This window comes from Calliopsis andreniformis, chromosome 9 (genome assembly GCF_051401765.1).
Source record: "Calliopsis andreniformis isolate RMS-2024a chromosome 9, iyCalAndr_principal, whole genome shotgun sequence".
NCBI lineage: Eukaryota > Metazoa > Arthropoda > Insecta > Hymenoptera > Andrenidae > Calliopsis > Calliopsis andreniformis.
In genome coordinates, this window is record NC_135070.1 from 9,175,943 (window position 1) to 9,188,552 (window position 12,610).

Below are 12,610 nucleotides of genomic sequence, written 5' to 3' on the forward strand. Positions count from 1 at the left end.
TTCGTTGAGCGTTTCATAGAGGATTAATAGAATCCTCTTTGTCCTGGATTTTTGTAGCCTTCAGGTATACGCTCTTGGTGAAAAAGAAACTTAACGTTTAACACGTTACTTGTTGGCTGCAGTTGCTTTCAATTAAAACATCTTCTTCAAAGGATTTTATTGGAAACATACTACTGTGAACGATGTTGACGTTGGATACGCAGGAGTCGGTGTTCTTTTTTAACGAGTTCCATAGAATCTTCTATAGTTTTAATTAACATCTAAAAAAAACTGTATCGCGTGTAGACTTTTCATAAGAATTTAATTTTCAATTTTTTTGTATTATTTAGGAATTCCTTGTTTTGTCAGAATGTCGATTGCAGTGAAATAGGAATGTCCATGCTTTTCAAATACAATATCTTGTCCAAAACACGCGCCACAAATTCGTTTGAACTGACTGTACGCATTCCTGCGTGTGACCGATTAGATGAACTAGAGAAATGTACATAGCGTTGCAAACACATAGCATTGTGGCCATTGTTTCATCATTAACGAGTATTGGTTTCCTACATTTAACACTTCGCGGTAAAGCAATTTAAATGTTAGTAGAAATAGAATGTATGAATCGCAAGATGATGAAGAATTTTAATTGGTAATACAGACAGCTTTCCAATAAAAAATTTCAAACTTTCTAATGTTGCTTAAGGAAGTACCTTTTTCGCGAGTTTTTTTGAGCCAATGCAATCTCTGTTTTTCTCAGCAACATTCTCAAAAGGAAAAACTGTACGAAAATTATTTTTAATATTTATGTTATCTGTTCCTTAATTAATGTTGTATTCAGAGTTGATTATCTGCATTTATATTGATTTGCTAAGAGATCTAAGCACATCATTCCTATCAAACGCCAGATTTCATCAATCATTTCCAATCCATTTCGCTTTCCACTTCTCCATGGAAGTTTGTATCGTACCAATATTAATGACAGATCAATACTAATTATAAACGCAGTGCATCCTTTTCTTTCATGGAAATACTTACCCCTCGGCCACTATATCTAATTCGAAATGTGCGTGTTCTCTGCCATACAACTGTCTATTGCCTATGTTGGTCAAAGCAACTGATTCAATCGGAAATGAATACCGTCGGTTCGTGGTTTCAGGGTCCAAATTGTTATTGCTCGAACAGCTTTGCAATGCATTCACGAATACATTGATACGAGTGAGATGTCGCGTGTCTGACGAATTCAATTCGATGCAAGATATTCAATGTTGTAAACAATAGCACCTGAGCCATTGAGGAAGATTTAATTCGGACTTGAATATTAGTTGGGTGAGATCATTGCAAGACAATTTATAGAAACGACGATTTAATGCAAACGTAACGTGCTCTTAGTGATCGTATCGTTAGATTCATTAAAGAATTCTTTGCGAGTATGGATGTATTTCGCGCTATTTAATTACGGAGGAACAATGCTGTATGTTTTCCAAATCTTTGATATAAGTAACTGATATAGGTCCAGACATAGTGTAAGTAGTATAGCCATATACATGGCCAGATAAAGTGCAACTAGTATGTCCATGTATGTGGTTAGGCAATTGGCAAGTAGTATATCCGCGTATATGACCAGCCAACGTGCAAGTAGTATATCTATATTAATAGCCAGAAAACGCGCAAGTAGTGTATCCACGTATATGACCAGACACTGTGGAAGTAGTATATCTATCTATATGGCCACCGAACACACAAGTAGTATAGCCCTGCATGTGGTCAGACCTATCCAGTACTTTATGAAAACGTAACTTTTTATTTGGAAACTAATAATCATTAATTTTTTAAAACTATTTTCTTTGAAACTGAAATTAGTTATGAACCAATGAACCAACATATACATATGTACGTACCTTTCACATGTTTCTAGCTGAAACTATGCTTAAAAGTATACGAAATTCAATTTTGAAAAATGATTCTTAGAACAACTGTTTCGTTCCCGAATGAAAATTGAAACATACCGATGCAGAGGTTTACTGGATTGATTAAAAACCATTGCTACGTCACTTCCATTGAGGTTAATAAATATAGCATAGCAAACAATTCCAAACTTCGTATCACGCGTACAGATCCCGCGATAGATGGTTCAAGTCGAAATTCATTCGGGACCCAATCGGATTGATACTCGCTTACGCTGTGGAAATCGGTCCAGGCCACTATCATCACAATGGGGTCTAGGGAAATCGAAGTGTGGAATTGAATTCTATCCCAGAGTGAATTCGTGTGGACTAGCGAAGTATCTTTGCCTTCCCAATTCCCTGATCTTTATATTCAGCACACAGCAGCTAGTATGTCCATCCTTTTATCGTGTATTTATTATACGTACTGTATACTCAACTACTGCAGTAAGGTTCCTCCTCTATGAGTAATATACAGACGCTTGCTGAGTTTAATTGTATAACTTTGTATCTATGGAAACGAATTCGATAGCCCATTTGACTGAAATCGATATTTATGAAGTTATTTGGGTGATTTCAATTGGATTAATTAATTCTATGAGGATATTGAAATTTATTGGTTTCAATGTTTCAACAAGTCGATAAGAGATTTCATTACGTTTAGTTTAAGACTCACTGTTGTAATGCTGAGTATGTTCTCTTTTTCTTTCTTCGACGTAAGCAATAAATGGCGGTTGGATCGTTCCTTTTGCCAGCCACTATTTATGCGCTAGCTTATCTTAAACTGCCATTAATGACCTTCCAACCGGTTTATTGTTTAAAACTCAGTCCCGATACTTGGAGGTACTTCGACAGAATTTTGTCATCCGAAATTATCGGACTTCAGGAGTTCAACCAGTTTCGAACTCTACTCAAAGTTATTTGCTGTAAGCAGCTTTGCGTAAGCTTTTATAAATTCGCGGGTATTAAACTTAATGTTCGTATTAGGTTGGAAGCTATTTAAAGATTAACTGTTGCGAGTGTAAAGCTACTTTGAGGGGGAGTATTGATTTTAGAAAGAAGTATCGACACTTACCTGCTTCGATATGTCGAAAATTGGAATTATTCCACGGCTAATTATTCCCATTGGTCGCAATCATTGTTGAGGAATATTCTTGAAGGCATAAAATACAAAAAAAAAAAAAAAAAACAGGAATTATTGGATGCTTTTCTTGAGAGATTAACAATCTTTATTTTCTTGAATAACATTCAGTAAATAGCAGTAAAAAGATCGCTACTTTTCTAAAATTAATTTTGCAAAATCTGTGCTACATAAAATAAGATTTTTTGTGAATAACTTAGGATCTCCTTATTTTCCTTTTTTAAGGATTCCAGTTTCCAAGGAATCCAAATTATTTTTTATTAGTAAGAAATTTCACTCCAAGAACTGAAAAAGTTGCACTGTTGTAAATATAGAGGTAGAAGGGTGTGGGAGGAATTTGAAGAGACAACACGGTCGATTTTGTTTTTCGTCTTTCTTTTATAAAACAAAGTCCATAATGTATTGATAGTTCCTTTCGTTTAATGTCAGTATACATCGTAGTACTCGTATTCCTTGACCTTCTTTAACGTTTTCACCGACGATTGATCGATCGTTTGGTCTCGATCCTTAGGAGGATCGATTGATCGGGGTCAATCGATAGACCGAATCTCGGGCTTGCTGTAAAAACAGGCAATTCGAGCATATCGGCGCGGTGAACACAGACCAGTAAAGCTTAACCACTTCCGTTTGTTTTGTAATTTCGGTTCTCTTCGTCAAAGCGTTTGATTAATTTCTTCCGATCTCTCATTTCACTTATATTTCAGGTGCGTTGTATTAAACGCCAACGAAAATTATTTGATGCTCCTCGAAGTACCTGTTTTTTGGACTACTCTAGTACGTTTTCATTCAACCCTTTTGTTGCTTAAGAATTCGAAAGAAATTGTTACAATATTTGTGACTGTATATCATAATACACTAGTCGATTTCAGCAAGACGTCAGTTCCGATTTTTAAATTTCAATTAGGTAAACGTACATAAAATTTTGTTATCGAACAAACACAATGATTATCACATCAATACTTAAAATAAATACATTCGTAAAGTAAGTAACGAAATTACAAACGCACCCAATCGTTTAATCATAATTAACTAATATCATTACGAGAAAGTAGTGTTGTTACCAACACACATGTGCTACGATTTTTCGTCTCTCCTATTCTCCAATTCAGTTTGCCTACTTTCTGAAAATTATCTCAGTTTCCTCTTTCCCGTTCCAGTTTCCGAACCTGCTTCCCCTCAAGGACGACATACTGAGAGAGATTCGCGTTTTCGAGATCCTCGACACTGTAAGTACAATATTTTCTCCCGTCTGAAGAGGACGAGCAAATCGACGATCCAAAGCATAGCCCTTTACATGCCTCCTCGACACATTTCCTCGTCCTCGCACAGAATTTTCATAAAACAGATCAATCTGCCTCTCGATTCCCGATGCAACGACATCGAACGATCGCGTCCCTCTGAAAGCAAAATCCACAATATCAAATGTCCCACCGAAAAGCGTGTTGACTTGTTTCACTGCAGTCCGCGCAACTTCACTGAAAATTTCACGCGTCGACGAGGGTGCTTTCACGAGGTCACAGGGAGTGCTCGTTAAATTTTAAGCGCGAATTTTATTACCTGGCGTTCGTGCGTCGCGAGCGTGTAAATACGATGCAACAAGTTGCTTTTGTTCTTGAAAAGTACAAGCCCGCCAATCCCCCGCCCAGTTCGTCCGTTTCGCCACTTGGCGAGCGCGGGTACGCGCACGGACGAGTTTTAATTGTGCCAGGTTAGTCGACGAGCTCGTTCGAAGTAGTTTCAGAAATTGTCTGGCAAGTGCCTGCGAACGCCTCGTCCCGGGAGCGAGGGAAACAGCGCAGGATTCTGGACGCTCGAAAGTTTTCGTTGAATCAATTCACCCTCGCGCGACGTAGCCGCTGGCACGAGGGGTTCCGCTGATTTTTCGTCGTCTTGGATTGTGACTTCGTTGTATAAAACGAACTCCCGAACGAGTAGCTAAGGTCCTGCCCGACGATAGAGACGTGGTTCTTCACTAGGATTCGTCGTGCCTCGCGGATCGTTATTGTCTCCCGCTTTGGAAGTCGCGAAAGCTGGTCCACTCCCGTAACCGAGTTACGGTGATTCGACGACGAACGTCGTCGGAATTAATTCCACCGCGAGCGGTTTTCTTTTTTTTTCGAAACGGATGAGCTGAATAAGTTCGATCGAGCGAGCCAGAATCTCCGTTCCGCGCGTTTAACGAACGAAAGTGTTTAAACATGGAGATGTAATTAACGCGGTTCGTTCCGAAAATTGACCCGCGCGTCCACCAAATTAAGGGAACAAATGTTTGCCAGAGAGAACGGGCGTTCGACCTCGTGAAAGATGAAAGAGGAACAGGGAATCGTTTGATCTGGTTTGCGTCGAGAATCGACTCTTTCCTAAATCCTTTTAATCGACCACGCTTCACTGCATGTTCTACGCCCGTAACCAATCAGCCGAATACGTAGACGAATACACGTTGAGGAAGGAATGGAAGACTTTTATAGATTAAATTTGACGTGAAACGAATTTCGCGGTCCATCGTGGGCCTGCGTTTTCATTGTTTTCGTGGTTCTGCTTCGGCACAGATTTATGTGCGCTTTATGTTCGATGACGTGCGCAGGGTGCGCGTGTGTGTCTCTGTGCACAATATTTTGTAGAATGCTTCGTACATAAGAGTCCATGCGTGTTAACACTTTCAGTACTTGAGAAGTCAATCTTAGAGCGATCGGTTCTTCTAGGACTGTGAAGCTTTCTGCGATCCCATTCATTAGGAACTTAATTATCTTCGAAACCTTCTCATAACCCCATGGATTCTTACATAGAAAGCGACAGCAGGTCAAAATCACGAAGCTTTACAGACTCGGTGCCTCAGGCTGAACGTCGCTTGGTCTGGTCAATGTTGCTTCATAAATAGAATTATTGCTGCGTATCGTTGCCGAAAGAAGGAAGAGAATAAAAATAGAATATAAAATCGATCCAATATACCTATAATCGTCCAGCCTGATGCTCGTATCACCAGCTAGCTTCGTTTCGTTTGAATACTTGGATTGGTTGTTGATGGTGTCGCGATGAATTAATTCTTGAATCCGACAGAAGCAGAGTTCGGCTAGAAAAACAGAAATCGCTTTCATACATGGGTGAACATAATACGTGAAAGGCTGTCGTTCGAAGCAGACGATAGAAAGATCGTTATGTCTTATTGTTAGTGCGATTAGTGGTTTAAAGTTTTGATTGAGGATCTGACTCTCGTGTAGTCTGCAGAGATATCTGGTTCTCACGTATTCAGCAGAGACAAGGGAACTATTGGTACCGTGTTCGCACCTGGTTCCGCCGTGACCGTGGTAACTCATTAGTTAAAACGAGGTGGCGCGCTTAACTGAAGCGACACGATCTCGCGTTCAAGGAGAAAGGTCGAAGGGACAACGAGAGATTCGCGAACGAACGTCTCCGTTTCGCGGTGTCATCTTTCTCTGTTGATTGTTCAAGCTTGACTCATTGATTTTCGATTGTTTCGATGATGATTGATCGACGATTAACCGCTATTCGTGATTCTGAAATCAAGCATTCAGAGTCACGAATGCGAGTATCGTCCCACTCGTGACGCGCGAAAACCTTCATTCAAAAATTACAGTAATTATAACAGAGTTGGGTTCCACTTTATTGATTTTAAATTGAACATCGAGGAAAAGTAATTAAAATGAACATTAATCTTCGGAGATCACATTACTGGTTCTATTATCTTCAGACCGAATTATTAATTATCTTTTCGATTGTGATCCCCCGCGTTAAGGTCTGTTCATAGAACAGAATGGTACAATAATCGTCTCGTCCACGGTCGAGATCACTGGTATGAGGGATTAACGCGAGATATTTCTGGTTTTCGTATCCCTTTATCTGGACATTGTTGAGGATAACAATGAAATATATATGAGGCATACGAGGAAGATGGATCGCGAACGAATCGTTCGGTCAATGTTCATTAGCAATGAGCACGCGAAATAACCAATCCAGCGTCCTATTAGCAGACCTTAATATCGTCGTGGTTGCTCGTCCCGCAATTATCGCCCCTTCCTTCGGTCTCCCGCCTCTGCGACAAAATTCGCGTTTCACTACGCGCCCTCGCTATTGTCTGTAGATAGAATTCTCAGATGTAATAGACTACTAGAACGCTCTCTTACTCTTTTTTTCGTATTTTCTTTTTTAGCTTCATTGTTCTTCATTGTTGCGATCTCCTGCGTTGATCAAAGTTAATCACATTTACGATCTACTAGTCGAAAAAATTCGGAACGAGCCAGAGTCGCGACGCTTGAAACGGAAACGGGGCCGCTTCTGGCCGTCGGGCTTTTCTATGTATGTACACTAGAACGCCATTCGTAAAATGGTAACGGCGAGCTATGGTTTCACGGTTGAATTTTGATTAGCACCCACACACTCTCTGTTCCTCTTGCTCTCTTTCACTCTCTCCCTCCCTTTCTCTCACTCTGCAATAAACAATCGACACTATTACTATTGGGTCGAAGAAAGAATCGATTCGGGCAACGGCGGGAGTTTCAGGAACAAGATATCACCTCTTTAAAATATTTAAACAGAAGTGAATCGTCACACCACCTGTGGATAGTCATACGTTCGAATAAAATTTTAATGATCCTCTATAGAAAAGTTTTGCTTAATATTTGGATCGAATTCAATCGGTACTTTTAAATATTGATCAGCTTAGTATATAAAAGTTCAGTGTGTATGAAGTCACGAAGTCATCCACTCGGACAAAAATACTAGTTTCATTCAATCGCCTGCTTTATGACACTGGTGGAATGATTCCCAAGTCGTTTCTTTCGTAGACCCTAGGATAGACAGTAGGACTTGTTGCATCGGCAATAGTGTGATGGCTAACAATGACGGTAATAGTACAATGACAATAAGTCTTCAGTGATATTAATATTATATCGTAATATTGGTAATCTATGTATATGTATATATATAATACATATATAGATTCTTCCGATTAATAATACAATCTCGTAATGTGTATATATATATATATACGTATATACAATATAATATGATTTACACTAATTTACGATAATCGATACCATAAATTCTCTCTCTCTCTCTCTCTCTCTCTCTCTCTCTCTCTCTCTCTCTCTCTCTCGCACTTTCACTCACCCCAAATATCTAGTCCCCTTTCAGCCATAATTTTTTTTCATTCGAAACTTCGTTACGCCCAGTCCCGCGGGCGCGACGCTAATTTTCGATTCCTACACACACCTTGAAAGCGTTTTAGTGATATCACAGTGATTTCATTGCTCCAATATTATCAATAGAGATTGTTTCACGGTGCCTGGTGCGAAATCGTCCGATTAATCAAACGTTAGTTACATTCGCTCGTATAAACAAGGAAAAGTCGTAACCGTGTTAAATGAATTGAAGCGATTTGAAAAGATTCAGGTCGAATTGGAATACACAACTGTTAACGAACGAAACGTTGTTCCTACGATATGGTAAATATTTCTCCGCGCAGTTTGAATTTGAAACAAAGTTGGTTAGCCGATGAGCGCTTTCACAGCAAAGCGAATTTCGCATTTCAGCAACCAAAAATAATAGCGGTAGTGTGCAGGTATAATAATTGAATGCGTAATTAAACGATGGGAACTTGAAAAATGTAACGCGAAAATCGAGGACGCGGAATACGAAGCTAGATTCATTTTCCAGTCAGCATAATCGATCCTCTTAAATTTCATCAAGTTTCCTTTTTTAAACATCGTATTGTTAACTTTGAAATTATCACAAAATGAATCTACGAATCAGTGTAAGTTTAAGCAGAAAAACTAATTTCACGATCGATTGAGGTTAATGGGGTAATTAATTTTATTTCTTAAGCAGCGATTTGAGACGATACAAATTTCCCGCAATCCGATGCAATTAATCTTCCACGAAATTTTCGAAAACGTGAGCCAAGCAGCGAGAACGAATCGCGGAAGTTTGTGTTTCCGGAAGATGAGTCGAATGATTAAAGTGTTTGCCTGTAGCTGCATAAATTTTGAGGGGTGCACATTCTCGCTTCAGCGTTTCCACCTCGTAGGCATTACAGACAAATAAGTTTTTATTTCAGGCTTTAGTACTTGGATATTTTAAAGAACAAGCTATATATTTTTCGTAATATTAAGTGTCAAAGCCAAAACTAAAAACGTCAGCATAATGGACGATCTCACACCACTTCTTTGTCTCGAATAGACGAAGGGGTAACAGCACCGCTTGACAAATCGAAATAATAATTAAGGTCGATCATTGGATCCCTACAGCGACGTTTGATTATTTAATATATATATACACATATATATTTATATTTATATATATTTATATATATATATATAAATGATCGATGGCAATAAGAACGAGAATGACAACGGCGATAATAAGAATAATCTGTAATCTGTTAATAATAATAAGAATAATATTAATAACAGTAATAATATACATATCTGTGTACAACGTGTATAAATACAAAGTATCGTGTTCTCGATAATTCCATTAATAATCTCGTGTTACATAGGGTCAGAGACGGTACGAGCGTAATATTAATTAGAATAATCGTTAAACGTTTTCTTTTCCCATTTTAAGGTAGTTCCTTCGAAATCGTTCTCCGGTGGTTCATCCCCTATGTTTTTAGATGTCTGTGCGATTACTTTTTCCCCTTCTATATTTGTTACGGTTACATCGTTTAATATCGTGTGTACGTAGGATAAGGTAATTAGGTACTGACATACACAGAGAGATTCTTCGAAAAATTTGGTTTGCAAAAATCCTGGACGACCGCCTAACGCGATTCGCCGCGTGTACACGTAGTTTCGTTAACAGTATTATTGGTAAACGATAGCAAGTTACGACGATTAGTACGCTGGGCTTGTGACAGATTTCAAGTGCCTCCTTTCCCATACTTCATACCCCAGCGTTCACTCGACGACGTCACTTACACCCTACGTATTACCGAATCGCTTACCACTACGTTACGAGTATTTATTATTACTCGTTTATTACAGAAAAATCGGAATCTCGCTGTGGATATTTCGTTAATCTCTTACATCGATCTAATTAATTCTGGAACTAACAACGAGGACAAACGTTCGACGACTCGTTCGCTTTTCCCCTCTTTCTATTGCTGTGTCTAGACTCCATACGCCTCGGGCGTAGAGTCATTTCGATGATCTTCGATCGACTGCGCTTCCTAGAGCGTGGCAACCGTTCGACGAGAATTCCTATCGAATGGAATGAGCTAGGTACTCTAGAAAATAAAACGCTCTCGAGGCATTTTTGTCTCTGTGTTCCAACGACTGACGGATTTTCTTTGGTAAAAAATACAAAAGGAACGTGGGAAACGTATCAACGGTTAATCGTCTGAGGTATTACATGCGCCTGAGTCAATGGCTAGAAAGTTGAACTATAAATTTCACTTGGTTACGTTTATCCACCCTGGAGCTAGACTTCATGCGTTCAGGAGAATAGCATTTTACAGGATCGTCTCAGGCTTCTTTTATTTCGTGCACGATAAATTTCCAGGAATTTGATCGATCGCGTAATGGAGGATTCGCGTTGCAAAGTATGCGCTATAATATGAGGGAACGATGTAGTATTCGGGATAAAGGCAGCCGCGCGCACAAAGGGAGAAGGGACTAGGGAGACAGATATCGTGGGGAAAATGATTTCGTCGTGCACCAGGCGTGGTATTCCTCTTAATTTTACACGCTATCGCTAATATCGCCGCGGAATGTTGCAAAGGTCCCTCTGATAAATACACGTCACATTCTCTTAGTAGGTCGGAATCAATTTTCGCGAAGTACAGCTGCATAGGAAGGTGTTCTCTGCTTTTATTCACAATTTTTCGTGTAAATCCTGAGACGATCTCAGAGATGCACTAGATTCTTCATTTGAATTTTAAAGTAAAGATTAGTTACGAGGTAATAATTAGTTCAACAAATGATTTTGTAGCGAAGTTCTTGTATTGTCCATATTCCTGTTTCAATTTACAATCTAATACGTCGTTGGTGGTCACAGAGACAGACAAAATCAGGAGAAAACTGAGTACATGAATGTATTACACGGATACATTTTATTGATTTACGTTGTGGCGTGTTATAGGTGTGTCGATAATGTATATATTATATATGTGCGCGTAAAAGGGATGCATGTTATTCGAAGATTAGTGTGATGTTAAAGCATTTGATATGGGATGAAATATTTCGGTGAAAAAAGCTATCTTCTTGTGGCTAACCGTTTCTTTTCATTTATGCTTGGAAAGATCCAGGGCATTGAAGTTAATGTGTGATATGACTGAGAAATTAACATTAGAAAATTGAATTTAATTTTTTCCCCATACTTACATAAAATACTCTTAATATTGTATATTTTGCTGTATTTTGCATTTGCTCGACCACGAATTCTCTAGATATGAGACAATGATTTATTTTGCTAGAAAGGGATGCATTTTCCATTCCATTTTCGTAGCGTGCAGAGTTTATCCGAAAAGCCATCGGATTTTTCAGAAACAGAGCCAATGCACGGGTGTCAGAGGTGAAATGTACATGGGCAGCCAACCCTTAATCCCCGACCAAAAGTACTGGGATTTCGATTCGTGTCGGTATAGGAGTTCACAGAATTTCTACGTTCGGGTTTCCCGCAGTCAGGATCACAGAAAATGATCTATAATCCAGCAATTAAAGAATCGAGATTAAATGTGGGGATGAAAAAGTATCTTGGAAATTGTTTTTCGAAATCTATTGCAGCGGCTGGTTCCCATAGCGTTTACGGGAAACTTTCTGTGCTGCCCTTTGACCTCCTTTGAAGTACAGGAAGTTCAGTTCTACGCTAATTATAAAATTTTCAAGATGAATGTATATCTGGTTAAATGAGTTTTGCTGGCTCTCAAAACTTTTATGCTTTGAGCTCGATTAGATTAAAAAATGTTCAATATTATGCCATTACATTATTTAGTAAAATAATTTAATAAATGACACAAAGGTTCTTCGTATTATATCGATGCTTAATTAATTACGGCATGGTAATTTTCTTCTTTATAATCGATTAAAATATTTTCCACGTAACTAACATAAATTAAACTTCCTGTACAACGTCGTTGAAACGTGAAAAGCACTGTGTACATTGAGCGTGATAATCGATTAAGTAAAATCACGCAAATTAACGGAGAGCGTGTACAAGGATCAGGCGCGATTGAAGGGTGTCTACGTGAAATTCTGTGCTTTGAACTTCCAGGGCATTGAATTATAAACTGATTCCCAGTGAATTAGTACCACGATGTGTAAACGTCGAGTAATAATTAAAACTTTGTCCTGGTGACATCGAGTGAACGAAGCTACTAATCAATCTATGAACAGTAATCAATTTTAATGCATGAAGTAAATTAAAACGAAGGTACCTATTCTTTCTCTTTTCCATACGATTAATCCCGTCGGTCGACCACGTGCAGTTGATCGCCTCGAAGTCTTCACGGATGGTACAATATGCGCGCATACGTGTTTCACATTTTTTTTTGTTTACTCGAGAAAATTCTACGTGTATTATTAACATT